At 43.1% G+C, this 7,881-nt stretch overlaps 1 protein-coding gene across 2 annotated transcripts in view; it reads left to right on the top strand.

Annotated features, from left to right (window-relative positions):
• The first annotated feature begins 1,631 nt into the window (after window positions 1-1,631).
• Window positions 1,632-7,881, top strand: part of CNGA3 (cyclic nucleotide gated channel subunit alpha 3) — a 35,193-nt gene continuing 28,943 nt past the window's right edge. Inside the window, exons 1-2 of one of the 2 annotated variants that reach the window (XM_072030625.1) lie at window positions 1,632-2,447; window positions 6,204-6,274. The gene's annotated coding sequence lies outside the window, so the exon portion shown is untranslated. The remainder of the gene's footprint in view (window positions 2,448-6,203; window positions 6,275-7,881) is intronic. The other variant, XM_038173192.2, reaches the window with a different exon arrangement.

Below are 7,881 nucleotides of genomic sequence, written 5' to 3'. Positions count from 1 at the left end.
GAAAGTTCTGCACCAACATGAGAAAGAACTTCTTCATGATGAGGGTGACGGAGCACTGGAACAGGCTGCCCAGGGAGGTTGTGGGGTCTCCTTCTCTGGAGATATTCAAGGCCTGTCTGGACACTTACCCGGGCAGCCTGCTCTGAGGAACCTGCTTTGGCAGGGGGGTTGGACCTGATGATTTTTAGGTCCCTTCCAACCCCTTCAATTCTGTGATTCTGTGATTATCATGTTCAGCTCTGGGGCCTTCCAACCCAAACTGTTCCATGTTTCTATATTTAACTAATGGTAGGAGAAGACATCTGATGATACTTAAACAAGAATGTCATGATATGGGGAGCTTGAATCAGCTATTGAATCATCCAGGAATGTTTCATGTAACCGGAATGTCACTGAAAGATTGAGGGTTGAAGGTTTTTTCTGAATACTTTGATTAAGACACTGCTTTGCTCTCTCATAAACCTAAGCACGTTTCATAAATCTGTGATAGAGCTTGTCAGATTTCATCATTATCACTACAAGAACATTGCTTCTAGCCAGTCAGATATGAAGCCCAATACACGGAGGTCTCATTGGCACATATTAAAGACGAACAGCATCCATTACTACTCTCCATTATTAGCTCTTACAATCATTCCCCTAACAGGCTTGTTTGGGAAGTAACAATCTTATCCCATGTCCTTTAGAAATGCTTTGCTTGCATCTGGGAGGGATGTGAGTCACTGGACAGAACTGTGTTTTTGTGTGTGCATGTATAATTTACTTTTGATTGCCTCCCTTAAATGGTTAATATATACATGGGGTAATTTTTACCAAGGTTAGGTGCCAAAAATAGCAGTTATGTTGCAAATTTACACATTTCTGGGCCAAATACCAAGCTGAAGCCAACTGTGTCCAAACCAAGGAAGTAGCATCCCCCTACCAAAAAGCAGTAATATGTGCTAGATGAGAACTTGTCCTCTCTAAAATTGCAGACTCTGTAGACTTCCTTCCCTTGTGTTCATCAGCACTAGCCTTTAAACCGGGTTCCAGACTTTGGTGATGAAACAAGTTGCAATGCAACCACAAGTCCTAACCCTCTTGCTATCCAGATCTGAGACCTTTGGAAAAATTCCATAGGTTTCTCCCGAATTCCCTGCCCAAGCTCCTTTCATGTAGCAAACAGAACATGGGGGCAATGTGCATGACTAGGCCTTGTAACATGAAGCCAGGATGTGCAAACAGTGCACATCTAAATGTAGCACCTGTAAAGTTCAACCAGTTCCTGAGCCTCACCAGGAAAGACAGCAGCCTGGCAGGTCGTGCACCCTGGTAGGCTAGCTCCCACGCCTGCACTTCCAAAATATTGCCTGGAGGTCTCTAGGGACCAATAGAGCAGCAAAGGAAAAGCAAAAACATGCTCCTCAAATGCTTGCTGCCTTGCTGGACATTTCTATTTCGATCAACAAACAAACACCGTGTTGCTCTGAAGACTGACGTGATAGCTGCTTGAGAAAGTAGACCTTGAATTTCTGATTGTGTTTTTAAGAGTTTTAAGCTTTTTCCTTTGAGTAGCGTGTGATGTGCTTAATCTTTCATATGTAAAATAATTTTCTAGAGCGGGGAGAGCAGTGAGTAATTCGTTCCCTCTCCACAGACCCGAGCACTTACACGCATTTCTAGTCGTGTTTTGTTCAGTCTAGCTGAACTGACGTTGTGCAGCAAGGTGCAACAGCCTCTCAGCTACAAACGACGTAGCTTTGCTGGCTCTTTTTCCAGCCGAGTGGTCATTTTATGGCGCCTTCACACACAGCACGTTGTTTCCATCTTCTCAGGACCCTGTGAAAAGCAGCACCGGAGTCAGGGGAAGAAGTTCAGGGGAGCGTGAAAGCCTTCACGGACCTCAGGTGAGGCTTCACCTGCTCCCTCACGCTGCCCGCTGACGAGGCCGAGGAGGAGGAAGATGATGATTATGAGGAAGATGACGATGAGGAGGAAGATGATGATGAGGAGAAGGAAGATGAGGAAGAGGAAGATGAGGAGGAGGAAGGCGAGAGGGGAGCGAGCGGAGCCTCCCCGCCCTCCCTCTCCCCTCAGCATGGGGGGCAGCGAGGGGCTGAGGCGCCCGGCCGCCGGAGGAGGAGGAGGAGGAGGAGGAGGAAGAGGAGGAGGGCATGAGCACCCGGCGGGCTGCTCTGACGTTTTGATCCCTTCCGAGAACTTAACAGGATCGCCGAGCCCTCGGAGCGGCTTTTGCCTCTGAGCCGGGCTCAGGCGGGCGGGCTTTGGCCCTAATCCGCCCGGGGGCGGCCGCGCCGGGCCCGGCCCCACCGGGGAGCTCCGGAGCCGGAGAGGAGCCGGAGCCGCCGATATCGCCGCGGATATCGAGATATCGCTCTATCGCTCGCCCGGTCTGGGCGGAGGGAGGGAGTTTGTGAGCGCCGACAGCGGCACGGAGAGCGCCACGGGTGAGTTGGAGGAGGAGGTGTGGGGCTGCCGCCCCTCTCCGCCTGCCCTTGCTGGGCGCACAAGTTTGCCGGGGAGGCGTAACTTTCATGCTCTTTTTTATTTTAAGCATTAATTCATTCGTTCACACAAAGATCTGTGGGGTCGAGGGGAATCGCCCCACTCTCAGTGCCTAAGGCACCTGCTGCCTGCTGCCTGTGGGGTGCCAAGGGCATGGTAGCAAACGCCACAGGGCAAGCTCCTTTCTTGGGGTTCCTGGTGCTCCCACTGAATTGGTCTTGTTTTGAGCGATGTGACGTGTCTTGCAAAACGTGCGAGGTGTAAACCAGTCCATGGCACGCCTAAGAGCATGCAGGGTACAATAATTAGCATAAGCAGCATCTTTCTCTAAAGCATACTCTACTCACTTGCTAAAAGCCAAAGAGAAGACGAGGAAAAATGACTTGAACGCTGCTTCAGATCCCTGGAAAAATGATTTTCAATGCAAATGTTGGTACTGTTTAATAATGAACAATTTTCACTGTATTTTCTACATTCAGAGTTGTTTCAATCAAAGCAAGGAGTAAGAGGACTATTATATTTAAAAATCTGTAATTTATATTGTTACAGTTGAGTAAATTTGAGTTTCAAGTGTTAGCTTTTGCAATAGCATGATTTTGTCTTTATTCTGCACAGTTATTATTATTATTTTTTTTAATATATATCATTTTCTTTGAGTGTTCATGCCAAAACCACCCAATTAGAAAAAAAAAATCACAGTTCAGATGATAACGGGACTGTCAAGATGTCTAAGCAGCAAAGGTAATCAGCGGTAAACAAGCAGTGAACGGTACGAGAGAAGAGCACATCAGCTTTATGAAATTACACACCATGCTTCCATGTCAGAGCCTCTCAGCTTTGCCTCCTGAGTGCCTCAGCTCATCCCAGCCTTTGTCATCCAGTTTGCACCCAAGCTCTGTCATTTCAGTTCAGCACGTTATCCTGCAGGCTTCTCCAGTGTTGCCATCTCTTTGCATTAGCATCTGTTAAATCCCCTTCTGCTGAAAGCCTTGCTGCTGCGTGTGAGACATGGCACAAATTGCCTCTCCTGCTTTCCTTTCCTAGCCAAGCGGGATGGCTGTGGTAGTTTACAGAGAGAGGGAAGGCAGCAAGTTGGAATGGGTAGCGTTCATACACATGTATACATTTAGATGTATTTTGTAAATACCGTTACAGTGAATCTGACATGTTTTAGCTACATTCATTCCCCTCTTCTGTTTACTTTTAACAGTAACTGCACTAACAAAGATGTTGGCAGAACTGCTAAATTTTAGCTAGCAGTTAGAGAAGCCTTGCAGAGCTTGTTTTCCATACATAAACGTGGATACCTGTGTCATTACTGGCAACAGAAAGAACACAATGTGACTTGGTTGTCCAGTCAACTGTAATTTGTAACTTACTGTGCTGTAATTTACAATACTATGCTCAATATACACAGTCATTTTCTGCTCAACAGTTTCCAGTTTAAGAATAACATATTCACAGAAAATGTGCTGAGAAAAAAAAAAAAAAGTAAATCTTAGAAAATTGACACATGTTGCTAATAATTCACAGGTATAGAGGGAAGCCCAAACCAAATAATTCCATTTATTTAAAATATTGTTTTGCTACCTTAAGGCATCAAGCACCTAGCCATCAAATGGATCAAGGATAATCATATTAATTTCATTCTGAAACTATAAATTATATGAATAAGCAGTGTCATAATCCATGCGCATCCTGGAGTACCTATGAGGAAAAGTGTTTGTTGGACAGATCTTCAGTAGTGGGGTTGCTGGGCTGTGCATATAAATGACACGTACTTCCAGGAGACAGTGTCCATGGACTATTAAAAATGCAATGTCTTGGCAGATAATCATAAAAATGGTAATTTTGAAAGAGCTCACGGGGTTTAAGAACTGGTGTTTTAAGCTGCTAGGTATCATGGTTGATGAGGGCATGGTGGTGCAGCCTGCTTATTATTTTTTCAACCCCTTGGACTTGTTCCAGTAGCCTTTACACAAAGCTAATTTCCATGAGAGTTTGCCAGAGTTAAATCTGCAGGTTAATTTAGAAAGCTCTAAGACACTGAAAGAAAAAGTTGCACTGATCATACAGTTGCCTCAGGGTCCAGTTCTCCAGTCCTAGAAATCCATTTTTGCCCGTACTAGTTGATACATTTGCCTGTACTGGTTGAAGTGCTGACTGTCATGAATAAAATACACCACTCATGTACAGCTGAACTACAACTACTGCAAAGTGATGTAACAAGGATTATGTAGGTGGAGGTCAAATCCCAAAATAAATCCCAAGGACTTACCAGGGTTGAACCCATGAGGCTCTGTGAGGATTTAGAAAGTGTTTTAACTAAAATGATGTAAGCGATCTGATGCAGCTTATCACTGCTTCCAAAGCAATAAGTGAAACATTTTTCACAGCCTCAGGAATAACTGTATATTACCAACTACACAATCACATAAGATCCATCATAAAGTCAGATATAAAATCACCTTTACTCTGTGGCAGTGATAAATAATTCACCTTGAAAAACTCTTTTAAAATTCTGTCATATTATCTATTCGTAGTCCTTTCCATCTAAACAAAAAAAAATTAAGAATATTAAGTGGTTGTGTAAACAGCTTGATCTGGCATCATTATTTGATAAACAGTGATGTTTGTTTCACATCAGAAGTTTTAATAGACATTTGCTTGGTTGGTATTTTAGAATTGATTTATAGAGAGTTAACATATTTTGTCCAGAAGGGGAACTGCTAGAGTAGCTCAAACATGGCATCTTGGTGGAGGGAGAATATATTAAATCCAGCCTCTTTCACAGATGTTTCAACTCATAGGTATTGCACAATTTTGACAGGCTACCTACCTAGTTGGATTCGGTGGCTTAGCTGATAGCCAGCAACTTCCTAAATTTGATGTAATGTGTAACATTTAAATGTATACCTGTGTGTTTTTAATTCGTTTGTTTGTTTCTGCTGGGCATGTGCAGAATTGTCAAAATCCTAAGCCATGAAGCTGCCCAGAGGCCAGCCCGGCAGCTGCCCTAGTGTGTATTGTCAGAGTACAGCAAATTTATGAGAACGTACACGTGAGTGTGTCCTGCCGTCTGTTTTGGCAGTCGCTTTTGGCCAGGAGTTAGATGCCTGGTGATTTTCAGTCCCCCATTTTAGCTTCAGTCATTTCCTCTTGGCTGGTGTTCCTTCCCAGCATCTTATTCTCGGGTACCCGATTTTCTGCACGCCTTCTGTAGGAAGCCTGGGTGCTCTACTTGGGAAAGCCACTGGATGGTGACGTTCCTAACAGATGCATCCTGCGACCTTTGTACCTTTAGTCCTACGTCTTTAATATTATGAAGAAATTAATAGGACCTACCTAGTTTTCAGAATTAGGAAATGTTTATGTGAGTCTGAAGCTTTCATTTGCCACTTGAGCTCATGTTTGCTGTTAGACAACTGGCTGTCTTGATAAAATGGGTCTTCTATACCAAACAGTGCATATAAAATAATTTGACATAAAACCTCAGTTGCAGCTTAATCTAGAAGGAAGAGGACTGAACATACTTGGACTACTCGCATTTGGAATTGGGAGAGCTATCACTAATGTGTAATTTATTATATTTTTAGTGAAATAATACATACTTCTCACTTGTCTCTTTTTTCATTCTCAGTGATTTACGCACCAAAAAGCAGTATAATGGAGTGTGGAATTATTATTATCTCTTTCAGGTTAGTGTGATTGGTAACAAGGAAAGAAATACTGACTGAGGAAGCATGTGAGAACCCTGCGTAAGTCACAGGTAAAGATGTCAGTCCTTCAAGAACTTAGATTATTTTGGATAGGTTTTATTTTGCTTTCCAGCACTAGAAATTTCTTCACTTCTGAAAAGTTGTGGCAACCTGTGGCAGTTTCTGTTTTCTGTGTTTTGACTTAGCGTGCTTAAATATAAGTCACCGAGTTCTGGAAAATTAAAAATCATGAGGATGCTTCAAGGATCCAGTTCTTCAAATTTCTTGCCCCAAACTGGATAACTAGGCTTAGGCTTGCAGGACTGTCTGCCTACCTGCTTACCTTACTACCTACATATTTGCTTATCTATCTCTGTATCTAGTTAACTTTCTTGTGAGCTAAATACCTGTTTTTTGTGCCTACCATGGATTTATCAGACATGTCAGCCTTTAGGCAGTCAAGTTTTACCCTCAGTGTAATGTCTAGTGTTAAATATTCAGAGCATTGAGTGTACCTATGCGCTTGGGGAAAAAAGCAGGGGTGGAGGGGAAAGCTGTTTTTGTCTGTTACCATCCAACTCTATTGTATTAATTTGCAATAAATTACAATAATTTTCCTTGAGCTGAGTCTGTTTGGCCTTGACATTACTCGGTAGGTGACTCCCCTGTCTTTGTCAACCTACGAGCTTTGTCATCTTACTTTCTCCCCTGGATTGTTGAGGAGAAGGAGTGAGAAAGCAGCTGGCAGCCAACCCACCGCAGTAACTGTCTTAAAATACAAAGATGAGCTTTGTGCAATCCTTAAAACGGTCTTGTAAGCATCCACTTTTCATTAAAGGTTTAGGCTTGCGGACCTCATCTGGAGCTGTCTGAAGAGCCCTCCAGAAGGTTTGTGAGGAGCCTCACACCACTGCAGCGTTTTCCTGCTGGCTGACTCCTGGCAGCACAATGCTCACTGTGAGCTGCTGCCTAGACAGTCTCTAGCTGGCTTTGGATCCAATTTCATGGAATTTGGAGGAGATAAGCATTTCAAAACACACTTATTTTCTGGAACCTTGGAGGTCTAGAAGGAACAAATACTTCTTTATTGGCCTGTAATTTGTCAGAATTTCATGTGCTTCATGCAAGGCCAACTATGTTTATTCAGGAGGTCTCACCACCTTCCCTGTACCCAAATCCCTGCACTGTTTATTTCTGCCAGTCCTGTGCTCCATCTTCCTCTATCACAGCTGGGCTTGCATGACACAATTTAATAATGAACCTCCATCCACTCTTCCTACTTCCTTCCAAAAATACATGAATATGCTTTACTGCTTAATGGTGGGCTTGTATTTCTATGACTTTTTTTTCCCTTCTCCTTTCCTCCGTTCTAGTGCAGAATAGGGGTTCAGATTGCTGTGTACATCGAAGACGTTTTACAGCTGAAATCACTGTAAGGGCTCTGAAATGAGCTCCATTTGCTCACATATTTTTCTTTTATAATAAAATCTAAGGCTTTTATAATAACATAATATCTACAATAAATATAATTATAATTAATAATAAAGAGCTTCTTATCCAGTGACTTTCTTGATCATCCTTGCCATGCTTTTGTTCTGTGGCATATTTTGTTTAAGGGCAGGACTAAGAGTATTCCAGATGGGTCTGGACTGTTGTTTCATGGAGCAGTTTTCACGTT

Source organism: Anas platyrhynchos, chromosome 1 (assembly GCF_047663525.1).
Source record: "Anas platyrhynchos isolate ZD024472 breed Pekin duck chromosome 1, IASCAAS_PekinDuck_T2T, whole genome shotgun sequence".
Taxonomy (NCBI): Eukaryota; Metazoa; Chordata; class Aves; order Anseriformes; family Anatidae; genus Anas; species Anas platyrhynchos.
This window is presented reverse-complemented; position numbering and strand designations above follow the sequence as displayed.